The sequence below is a fragment of the Ostrinia nubilalis genome, chromosome 24, assembly GCF_963855985.1.
Source record: "Ostrinia nubilalis chromosome 24, ilOstNubi1.1, whole genome shotgun sequence".
In the NCBI taxonomy this organism is placed as follows: Eukaryota; Metazoa; Arthropoda; class Insecta; order Lepidoptera; family Crambidae; genus Ostrinia; species Ostrinia nubilalis.
Window position 1 is genome coordinate 11277668 of NC_087111.1, and position 10328 is coordinate 11287995.

General features: G+C 38.4%; 1 long non-coding RNA gene across 1 annotated transcript; it reads right to left on the reverse strand.

Moving 5' to 3' along the window:
* LOC135083946 (uncharacterized) lies at positions 1-726 on the reverse strand. Its single transcript, XR_010259735.1, has 2 exons — positions 574-726; positions 1-41 (listed from the first exon to the last, which is right to left on the reverse strand). It is a non-coding gene; the product is annotated as an uncharacterized LOC135083946 (long non-coding RNA).
* Between the last annotated feature and the right edge of the window lie 9602 nt (positions 727-10328).

The following is a 10328-nucleotide window of genomic DNA, read 5'->3' on the forward strand; positions in this document are numbered from 1 at the left end:
GTTTGCCTGCACCGACTCCAAAAGTATCAATCATGGTATACCTACATAAATATTAATAATTCGTCCTAATAAATAAGTAGGTAATTAGTAATTATTTTTCTACTTTTTAGTGTAGGTTTTTTGGAGTCGGTTTTTTTTTTTTTTTTCTAAAATTTTACTTATTTCTTACTTTTTAGTTAACTAATTATTACCTTATTGTTAAATATATTCTTAATGTATATTATAAAAAAGTTCATCCCCAATTTTCCACCCTTGGGGGTGAAATATTTTCTTCAAATTCGCATGAAACCACCCTTTTGATAATACCTATTCAACAAAAAAATAATCGTTCAAATTGGTTCATAATCGGCGGAGATATTGCGTATAAAAAAGTTCATCCCCAATTTTCCACCCTTGGGGGTGAAATATTTTCTTCAAATTCGCATGAAACCACCCTTTTGATAATACCTATTCAACAAAAAAATTATCGTTCAAATTGATTTATAATCGGCGGAGATATTGCGTATAAAAAAGTTCATCCCCAATTTTCCACCCTTGGGGGTTGTTTTTTTTATTATTAAATTTAAATGGGACCACCCTTGAGGTATTACCTATACGCTGAAAAAAGATTTGTTCAAATCGGTTCATAATTGGCGGAGTTATCGCGTAACAAACATAGAAAAAAAAAAAAAAAAAAAACATACGGGTCGAATTGAGAACCTCCTCCTTTTTTTGAAGTCGGTTGAAAATATGAATCTTTCTGTTTTGGAAGCACGTAAACAAGATGGCGGAAGATAGGAGAATTATGTTTTGTTTTACATCTTATTTTACATTCGAGAAGGACTCTGCATAGCTCAGTTTGAATATATGGTTTTAGTGCATTGTAAAATAAAATTTGCTAGAGTCTAAGGCCGTGCGCACACAACGCAGTCTGGTAGTCAGCTATATTTACACTACGCTGCCTTTAGTTACAGTAGTTATGAGTTGGCGCCCATAGAAACTATCAATTTTGTAATTTTATATTGTACGTACTATAATGTAGGTATGATAAAAATCGACTCAAAGAGATTTACCTTACTGATACAGAAGTCAAAATCAAAAATGTTCATAACTATTTGTCTGAATTAATAATAGATTGTCAATGCTCCTAGACAGTAGCAAGTGCTAAGAAGAAGAACTTTAAAACAAGGGTGTAAAAGTATACAAACTCTACCAACCTACGGTGACATAGTTAAGCGTAGATATTTCCAAACTCCATGGAGAAACAGCGTTTTCAGAAGTTCATAAAGTATCTCAATCGACTGGTGTTGTCCACTGCCTACCTATATGCCACTATCATACAAATAGCAGACAGGCAGATCGGCACAATCGCGGCTTTCGTCCAATCAAAATGCTAATACAGCACTAAAGTGCCACCAATCGCGGTCAATGGGGCCTATACAACTACCCACCGTAACTTCTATTGGTATAAGTAGGTACTGATTCTAAAACGTCGTTGTTCTGTCTCTACGAAACAACAAACTATAGTGCAATAAACTCAATATAATGACACTTAGGGGACTGAGCACTTATCGACGTTAAATAGAGAGACTGTATAGCGGATAGAGAACAAGTTAAACCAATAAAATAAAAAATCGACGTTATAAAGAGGTTGTCGTTAAATGGAATAATGTTATAAAAAGTTTACACTGTACCTTCTTACGTTCGTTCGTTCGTTCGTTTCAGCCGAAAGACGTCCACTGCTGGACAAAGGCCTCCCCCGACCTTCTTACGTATTGGAATCAAAATCAAGTAATTAGTAGGTACGTTACATTCATTCCTTTCCTAACTTCTAAAAAATCCTTTACCTAAATTATGATGTAAGTTATTGAGCTTTTTTGATTCGCCCATATTCACAAACGGTTCTTGCTTAAGTGAAGCAGCCAATCGAATTATCGAACGCACAGCGTTGAAAAGAGCTCTGTGATTGGTTCGTGTGTCACCCTGTGTGTTCTCGCGCACTGTGAGACCTCATAGAATTAGATTTCACTCAATGTATTTTTGAAAATTCACGTAAAACATTTTACCTAAAGTTGATCAATTTAGTGGCATATAAAGAACATTAAAAACGGAACGGCAGCAGAAGAACCCTAAAAGTTATTGCCCAAATATTACCTAAAAATATTAAGAAAAAACATAAAAACACTTACATTATGAAGAGTCCTTTCGGCTTCTGGTGGCCTTCATTTCTAGACACCTATTTGTCTCGAGGAGTAAGTATATTAAAGCAGTAAAAACGAAATACACTTATTTAAACGTATTTTATACCGCGCACGTGAGACCCACTTCAAGACGCAATAAAAACTATATGCCTATTGCCTAGGTCGCACACTACGCATCACATTCAAAATTCGAACAAGAATTAATTTTCATGTGTCACTTTTTACGTTTATTTTTTTATTTATTTCCTCAGCAAGGAGGTTTGTGATTGACTTAGGAAAAAACTATGCAGGTTGTTTGTAAAAAAAAAAAATGAAGTAGACAATGTAAAAGAGGTTACAAAATAATTCGGTAGGTCTTAGGTTCCTACCAGCCTAGTCATCACACCACTCTCCTCATCAATCTAGGGCATTCTATGTGCCTAAATACTTATTGTTTTAAATACTTTTAATTTAGATTTCAGATAAATCCTCGTATATGAGATACTTAACTAAAATAAACAGGGCAAGGCAAGCTAAAAAAACATTTAGCATGGCAGACAGTTAGTAGCGCCTTATTTCTTAAGTACTGCTAGAAAAATAAAATCTAAATCCTGAATCGATTCTTTGTCTATAGTTTTAAGATTCTAGGTCAAATCTAGACGAAGGTAAATCGTAGTTAACGCCAATTGGTACAAAAACCGTAGTCATGCTGAAGTGATTTCTCATTGGGAGGAATTACAGACGAAACTTCTAATTATGGATTCAGGCGCAATCGCGATTGCGAATCTGATTTGTCACGTTGATTTATATGCGAGATTACTAGTGGAAAACGACATTGTTTAGTGGTTAGAAATTGGGCTTTTCGTGCAGAGGTCTTGGGTTTGATTTCCAGGAGTGACACTATAACTATACCTACCTACAAGTGAAGTGAGGTTTATTTTGTTCCCAGTTTGCAAAGGACATTGCAGAGTTCAATCTAATTTTCTGAAAATAAAATTATTCTATGTTTAAAGGATTGGTAGCGGCCTGCGTCCAGCGCTTCCCTGCCTTTATGATGTCGTCGGTCCACCTTGTGGGTAGACGTTCCACGTACACATTGGGGGAGGCCTATGTTCAGCAGCGGACGTCCTATGGCTGAAATGATGATGATGTTTAAAGGAACGCTTTTAAACAAAGATGCGTTGAATGCTGACCACAGAACCATTCAGTGTGGTAAATCCTAAAGACTGCGAAAAACAGTTGTCAATTTATCATATTTATTCCATTATGCCGTTATCTAATTATGCCATTACGTTATTAAACTTCACAATAAACTTTCATATCCCAAACACATTGATACCTCGATCGGACCGCAAATCCTCCAACTACCAACATAACCAAACTCGAGCGAAACCAAATCGTTTTACAATAGTATCGAATAGTTTCTATGTGGGATTAGACCCGTCTCCCTTGACGAAGGTTGGTTCTTCCCTGCGTGTATTTTACACAAATGTCCCTCAACTTTGTGGATTGAATTTAAAGTAAGCCTATCGGTATTTTGGAAATGAAAGATCAAAATCTACTAAATTTTTCGCGAAACACATTACATTAAGCTGTTTTCTAACAAGAAGCTTCATAAAATTGCTTCAGCTGGGGTTGAACCCACAATCTTGCCACTGAGCTAACCACTGAGCGAGATTTCAGAAGCTCAATTCATGAAAAAAATATATTGATTCCGAAAAGTTGATTCGACCCGTACTTAAAACTTAGTTAGGTAAGTACCATATTAATGGTGGTCGTTACCATTCAATTTCCTCTTTTCAAAGCTGTTTATCTAGCGCCTATACATCTGCAGAAGCTTATGTATAAAGCTGCCTTATTACCACAGTGTAGTAAGAGCATTAGAAACAAAGCTATGCATGCCTTCAGTAATATCAGACCAAATGCGCCGGCACTCCTCGTCCAAATTACAATGGTTTGGAGTATTGCGCTCACTGGAAGCGACGCTACATGAACGCTATATGAAATGAAGCACGTACGTCGTAGCAGAGTTTTTCTATGGTCATACGTATCATGGTGATCGAATCAGAAATGAGGAGAAATCCCGAATTGCTAAACTCAAGTGGCAGTGGGCAGGGCATTAGCTCGTAGAGCTGATGGCCGTTGGGGCAGAAAAATTCTCGAGTGGCGACCACGAGCCGAAAGATGTAGTGTGGGTAGACGCTAGGTGGACCAACGATCTGTTGAAGGTCGCAGGAAGTACCTGAATACAGGCAGTGCAGGACCGGTCTTTGTGGAAATCCTTTGTTTAGCAGTGCCCGCATCCAGGTACTTCCCGCCGCGACCTTCACGATCGTCCAGGTATAATAGGGCCCCACCTCTATAAAAAATACCTTAAAAGCTTGTTAAAGTCTGGTCCGTGAGCACGTTGAATTTTGTCCAATGACCCCAAGCTACCCATCCTTATCGCTCGCGCGTAATTATGTTGCTGTCGCGCTCGCACACTCACTGCGGGTGCCAGTCGCACAGTCGCGACAGCAATATAATTACGCGCGAGCGATAAGGATGGGTAGCTAGGGGTCATTGGACAAAATTCTACGTGCTCACGAACCGGGCTTTAGTAGTGTGCTACAAGACTTTAACCGAACTGTATGCTCGCGAGTCTCGCATGCCCGCATAGCTGCGACGTCGCATTGCTCACGCAAGGCACATGTCACTGTTCTGCAGCCATACTAAGCATATTTTAGCATTTCATGACGTAGTATTACAGTGAATTACACTGTTTTTAAAAATATGCCTATTGGCGCCATTTTAACGAAATTTCTTTTTTTTTTTTTTTATCCGCAACGAGGAAGCTCTTGGCCTGTATCTCACCTGATGGTAAGTGATGATCTGGCCGAAGGTGGAAGCGAGCTTCACCCGGAATCCTCAATCACAGAGGAACTGGCTATCTTACCTCCAACTGCCGGAACACAACAATGCTGTTAACATTGTTGTTATGGCGACAGACTTAGATAAGATGGTGGTAGCTAGCCAGGCGGACTTAGAACAAGCCCTACCACCAACCAAACCGAACAGAAAAATCTGCCCCCACTGGGAATCGAACCCGGGACCTCTGCGTCTGAAACAGGTGGTCTTACCACTAGACCACAGAGGCGGTTATTTCGTCATAAACGTGAATGTACGCGTTATCATGAGACGTAGTACCTACGTTCTATGTGTAACATAGAGTCGACTTGTCACACCACCAGCTTCTAAAGCTCTGTTTAAGGCGGATTAGACAGGGCACATAGCACGTAGATCTGATGGAGCACCAAGGTTCTAGAATGGAGGTAATCGATGGTGGAAGTATCAATTAATGTAAGGGACATTTTGGCCAAAATGAGTTATATATACCAACGCATTCAGAATTTTCGGCTCTATCGATTGGTATACTTGAAATGTTGATATCTTTAAAAAAATGTCCCTTACCTTAAACATTTTTAGTCGTCTGAATACGACTTTTGGGGAAATAAATGATTTAAAGGACGTAAATTCCTTTTAATAATACAATTCAGCCCTTATCCTAAACTGTTGGTTTTAACTTTTGAACTCATTGAACCTTACTTCATTTTAAACTTTTTGATTTATCATAATTAGGCCCTTACGTTAATATGCATATAGGATATCAATTACTTTTTTTGGTGGTGATATGCATTTAATGCCTCCCACTCCTACTACACTTATGAACACCAAGTTGTCTTGTCTCTATCTTTTTTCTGTTCATTTTTACGCAGTTGGGTTTTTGACCGAGGGGCTGAAGGCTCTTCAGAAGCTGTTCAATTCTGTCATCCTCGAAGGAAAAACGCCTACGGCATGGCACAGAAGTGTGGTGATACTCTTCTTCAAAAAAGGCGACAAAACCTTGTTGAAGAATTATAGACCCATCTCACTTCTGAGCCTGACAAGCTGTTTTCGAGAGTCATTACGAATCGTCTCGCTCGTAAGCTCGATGACTTCCAGCCTCTCAAACAAGCTGGTATCCGAAAAGGCTTTAGTACACCACATACATACGCCACGGCAGATTATACAGAAGACCGAGGAGTATAGTCAGTCACTTTGCCTGGCGTTTGTGGACTATGAGAAAGCTTCGATCGAGACCTGGGCAGTACCTACTACAGTTTCTCCAACGGTGTCAAATTGACTATATCGATACATCGAAGTGTTGAAAGGCTTGTACGAAAACGCCACAATGTCGTTCCGTCTTCAGGATCAAGACTCGAAACCAGTTGCAGCAGCAGACAGGGGGAACTGAAAACTCCGAAACTGTTCACCACCTGGAGAACTGCTTCTGGACTGGAACGGATTCGGCATAAATATCAACGGTGAGTAAATAACCCACCTTCGATTCGCACTCTAACGGTTGGATACTCTACACTCGGCAGTTGTTGACAATTATATTATACCTAGTACAAACAGTCCAGTTAGGCTGGTTATAGTGTCACGCGGACCGTCCAGTGCGGATCCGCTCCACACAGCCGATCTGTAAACTTCGAGGAAGCGTTTTAGAGTAATGCGGTCCGCAGGAATCGCTCGCTCCCTAGCAGTTCATACAGATTGGCTGTGCGGAGCGATCCGCACTGACGGTCCGCGTGACACTAAAACCAGCCTTAGGTAGGTCCAACTTCGAGGAAGAGGTCAATCGTCGAATCCAACTCGGCTGGCAACGTTCAGGAAGCATCGCGATATTCTCACGTCTGAAATATCGCACTGTCTCAAGACAAAAGTCTTTGATAACTTATGGATCTATGACGTGGTCGCTTACTGTGGGTCTCATAAGAAGTCTCAAGGTCAAAGGCGATGGAGCGTGCTATGCTCGTAGTGATTGAACCAGAAATGACGTGATCCGCAGGAGAACCAAAGTGACTGACATAGTCCGCAGAATCGCTAAAATCAAGTGGCAGTGAGTGGAGCTCGTAGCTTGCAAAGCTGATGGCCGCTGGGGCAGAAAAATTCTTGAGTGGCGACCACGAGCTGGAAGACGTAATGTGATGCAGACCTCCACTAGGTCGACCGACGATCTGGTGAAGGTTGTAGGAGGTGCCTGGATGCGGGCGGCGTAGGACCGGTTGTTGTGGAAATCCTTGGCGGAAGACCTTTGTCCAGCAATGGACGTCATTCGGCTAAAACGAACGAACGATGATTGAAAACAAAACCTAACTGCGTCAAAATGAACAGAAAAAGATAGAAACAAGACAACTTGTTCACAAATGCACACGTAGGCATCATCAGTAACTAAATGTTTTGTTGGTGATGTGTATTTGATGCCTCCAACTGCATTTGTGAACACTAAGTTGTCTTGTTTCTATCTCTTCTCTTCGTTTTGTTAATGAAAACTCGAATGCAACCTCTACTTACATCAGGTTTCAATGTTAAAATTGTCAAGTTACAATAATATTACTGTAGTATTTATTCTTAAATGTACCTTACAACATACATGACATTCCATACTGTGAAATTTCAACATTTTAAGGTACAGTCAAGCTCGTTTTTTTAAGGTAAGGGACATGCTATCTTTTAAACTACCTATTTTTCGAAAATTTGGCGTTTATATTATGAAAGAACAGAAAATTCTAAGAAACTTTGCTATAGAAACTATTTAAATCGTAACATCACATAAAAAGATATTGAGGTATAAAGAAAAAAAAAAACGTTTTTTGGCTCTCCTGAAAAGTCGTGTTTTGTCCCTTACAGTAATTGATATTTCCACCATCGTAATGTACTACCGCATGTAGGTTGCAGGAAGACGCTGGATGCAGGCCGCTATTAACCGGCCTTCTGGAAATCATTGAGGGAGGCCTATGTTCAGCAGTACACGTCCTGTGGCTGAAATGATAATGATGAAGAATCTATTTTACTTACCTACCTAAATACACAGACTGTGCCTGTCTGTCAGCCAGGTCTGTGCCTACATATTCGTAATAATGTATTAAGTATGTAGGCACTAATCTATACTTATAATAAATCTGTAGAGATGTCAATTCTGTACATGAAATATATTTTCAAAATAACTATCAAGGGGGTGATAAGTGTTCGATACTGATGCCAAAAATGCAATCAGTAACATTTTTGTCTGTCTGTCTGTCCGTCTGTATGTTCCTTATAGAAACAAAAACTACTCGACGGATTTTAACGAAACTTGGTACAATTATTCTTCGTACTCCTGGGCAGGTTATACTGAAGAATTCCCACGGGAACGGGAATTAGCGGGAAAATCCTTTTGTATGAAAAATCTAAACTGCTTAAGTTAGACGCTTGAAATTTGGCATGCAGGTATCTTAGTAAACCTAAAGCTTAGTTACAACAGGATATTGCAAAATTCCCACGGGAACGAGAATGAGCGGGAAAATTCTTTTGTATGAAAAATCTAAACCGCTTAAGTTAGACGCTTGAAATTTGGCATGCAGGTACCTTAGTAAATTTAAAGCTTAGTTACAACAAGGAATTCTCGAAATTCTCACAGGAACGGGAATTAACGGGAAAATCCTTTTGTATGAAAAATCTAAACCGCTTAAGTTAGACGCTTGAAATTTGGCATGCAGGTACCTTAGTAAATTTAAAGCTTAGTTACAACAGGATATTGCAAAATTCCCACGGGAACGGGAGTTAGCGGGAAAAAACTTTTGTATGAAAAAATCTAAACCGTGTAAGATAGATGAAGGTGGTAAAACGGGATCCAGGCATACGAAGTCGCGGGCGGCCGCTAGTTGTAAATAATGCCAAACATGACGATTCACTTTCCCGCCAAGTTACCTCTTATTTAAAAGAACCATAGTTACCATCAACAAATTAGCTTTTCAGACTAGGTTTTCCTCAGAGTCGTCGGTCCTTTTTGAGATTAGAGACAATAAAAACGATCCGCTGTCGGCCGCGAGAACTGCTCTGCGCGATCTTATTGCTAGGGGTAGGTGATTTGTCGATAAGTTTCGATATGGATAAAGCAATTTATGAAAATGGTTTTCTATTTTGTTAATTAAGAGAAAGTAAAATAAATGCTTAAAAAAAGTATTCCAACACTAAGCTGGTCTAGTGTAAAAGGGAGCGCTAGACGAACGCATAACAAGCCAGGCATATCTATAAAATTTCCGAAATACTCAAGTAAATAAAATTAGTAATACACAACAATGATACGAACCAAATAATCAATAACTCAATGATTGCAGAAGAGCGACAATCCTACCATAGTCTAAAATACATTATCGTATGATGGGTATCGATATTTTTATACACAGCCATGCACATCCCTACCTAAAAAGGTAAGCAAGACCGTCCGTTGTGGCAAATTACGTACATAAAAACAAACTATTCTCGCTCGACTAGCACTTGCTTTGTCGAGTTATGAAATTAAGTTTCGCTAGTGGAGCGACGAGTAAATACTTGTAGAAAAACATTTTTGCTTCAGAAATGTCATTTACGTTTTTGATGCAAGTTTTGAAGCGTTAAGTATTTGAGAAGGGAAAAGGCTAACAAATTCAGTTCGTAAGTCAACTGTTTGGTTTCTGTTAATATTAATGCTAGTACATATTTGTTTCGTTTTAATATTGAGGAAAAATCTTTAATAGATTATTAATCTTAATAAGCGAATTGATATGCAACATTACCATTTTCATAAATTCATGATAGTGATTTACAAAAAAAAATGGTTAAAAAAAATATATTGTGATTTATAAATCACATTATTAGAAATGGATCAAATATTTAGGCACATTAGATATTATGACAAATGAAACAACGAAATGTAATTATTATTTTATTTTACTCTAAATTGATCAACAGAAAACAAATACAGTTATTCGAAAAAGCAAAACACTATCAAGACAATACTAAAGTCCAGTCTTTAGTTTATTTAGAACATACATTCACAAATTATTGTTCATAAATGCAATAGGAATGGTATAAATATTTAAGTATTATTGTGCACATCTACATGAAAAGGACACTTTTTCTTACCCTATTCTACGATTAATCAAGACAAATAGATTTACTGTTCATTTTTATAATTATTGTTTTGTTCGACAAAATTCTCAGACAAGACTTAAAAATCGATATCGATAATTGTGATGTTTAAGGCAGCACTAATTTATTTATTTTAGTTTCATAATAACTGGCATCCTTAATAAAATCCAAAAAATCTTTCAATCGTAAATTTCA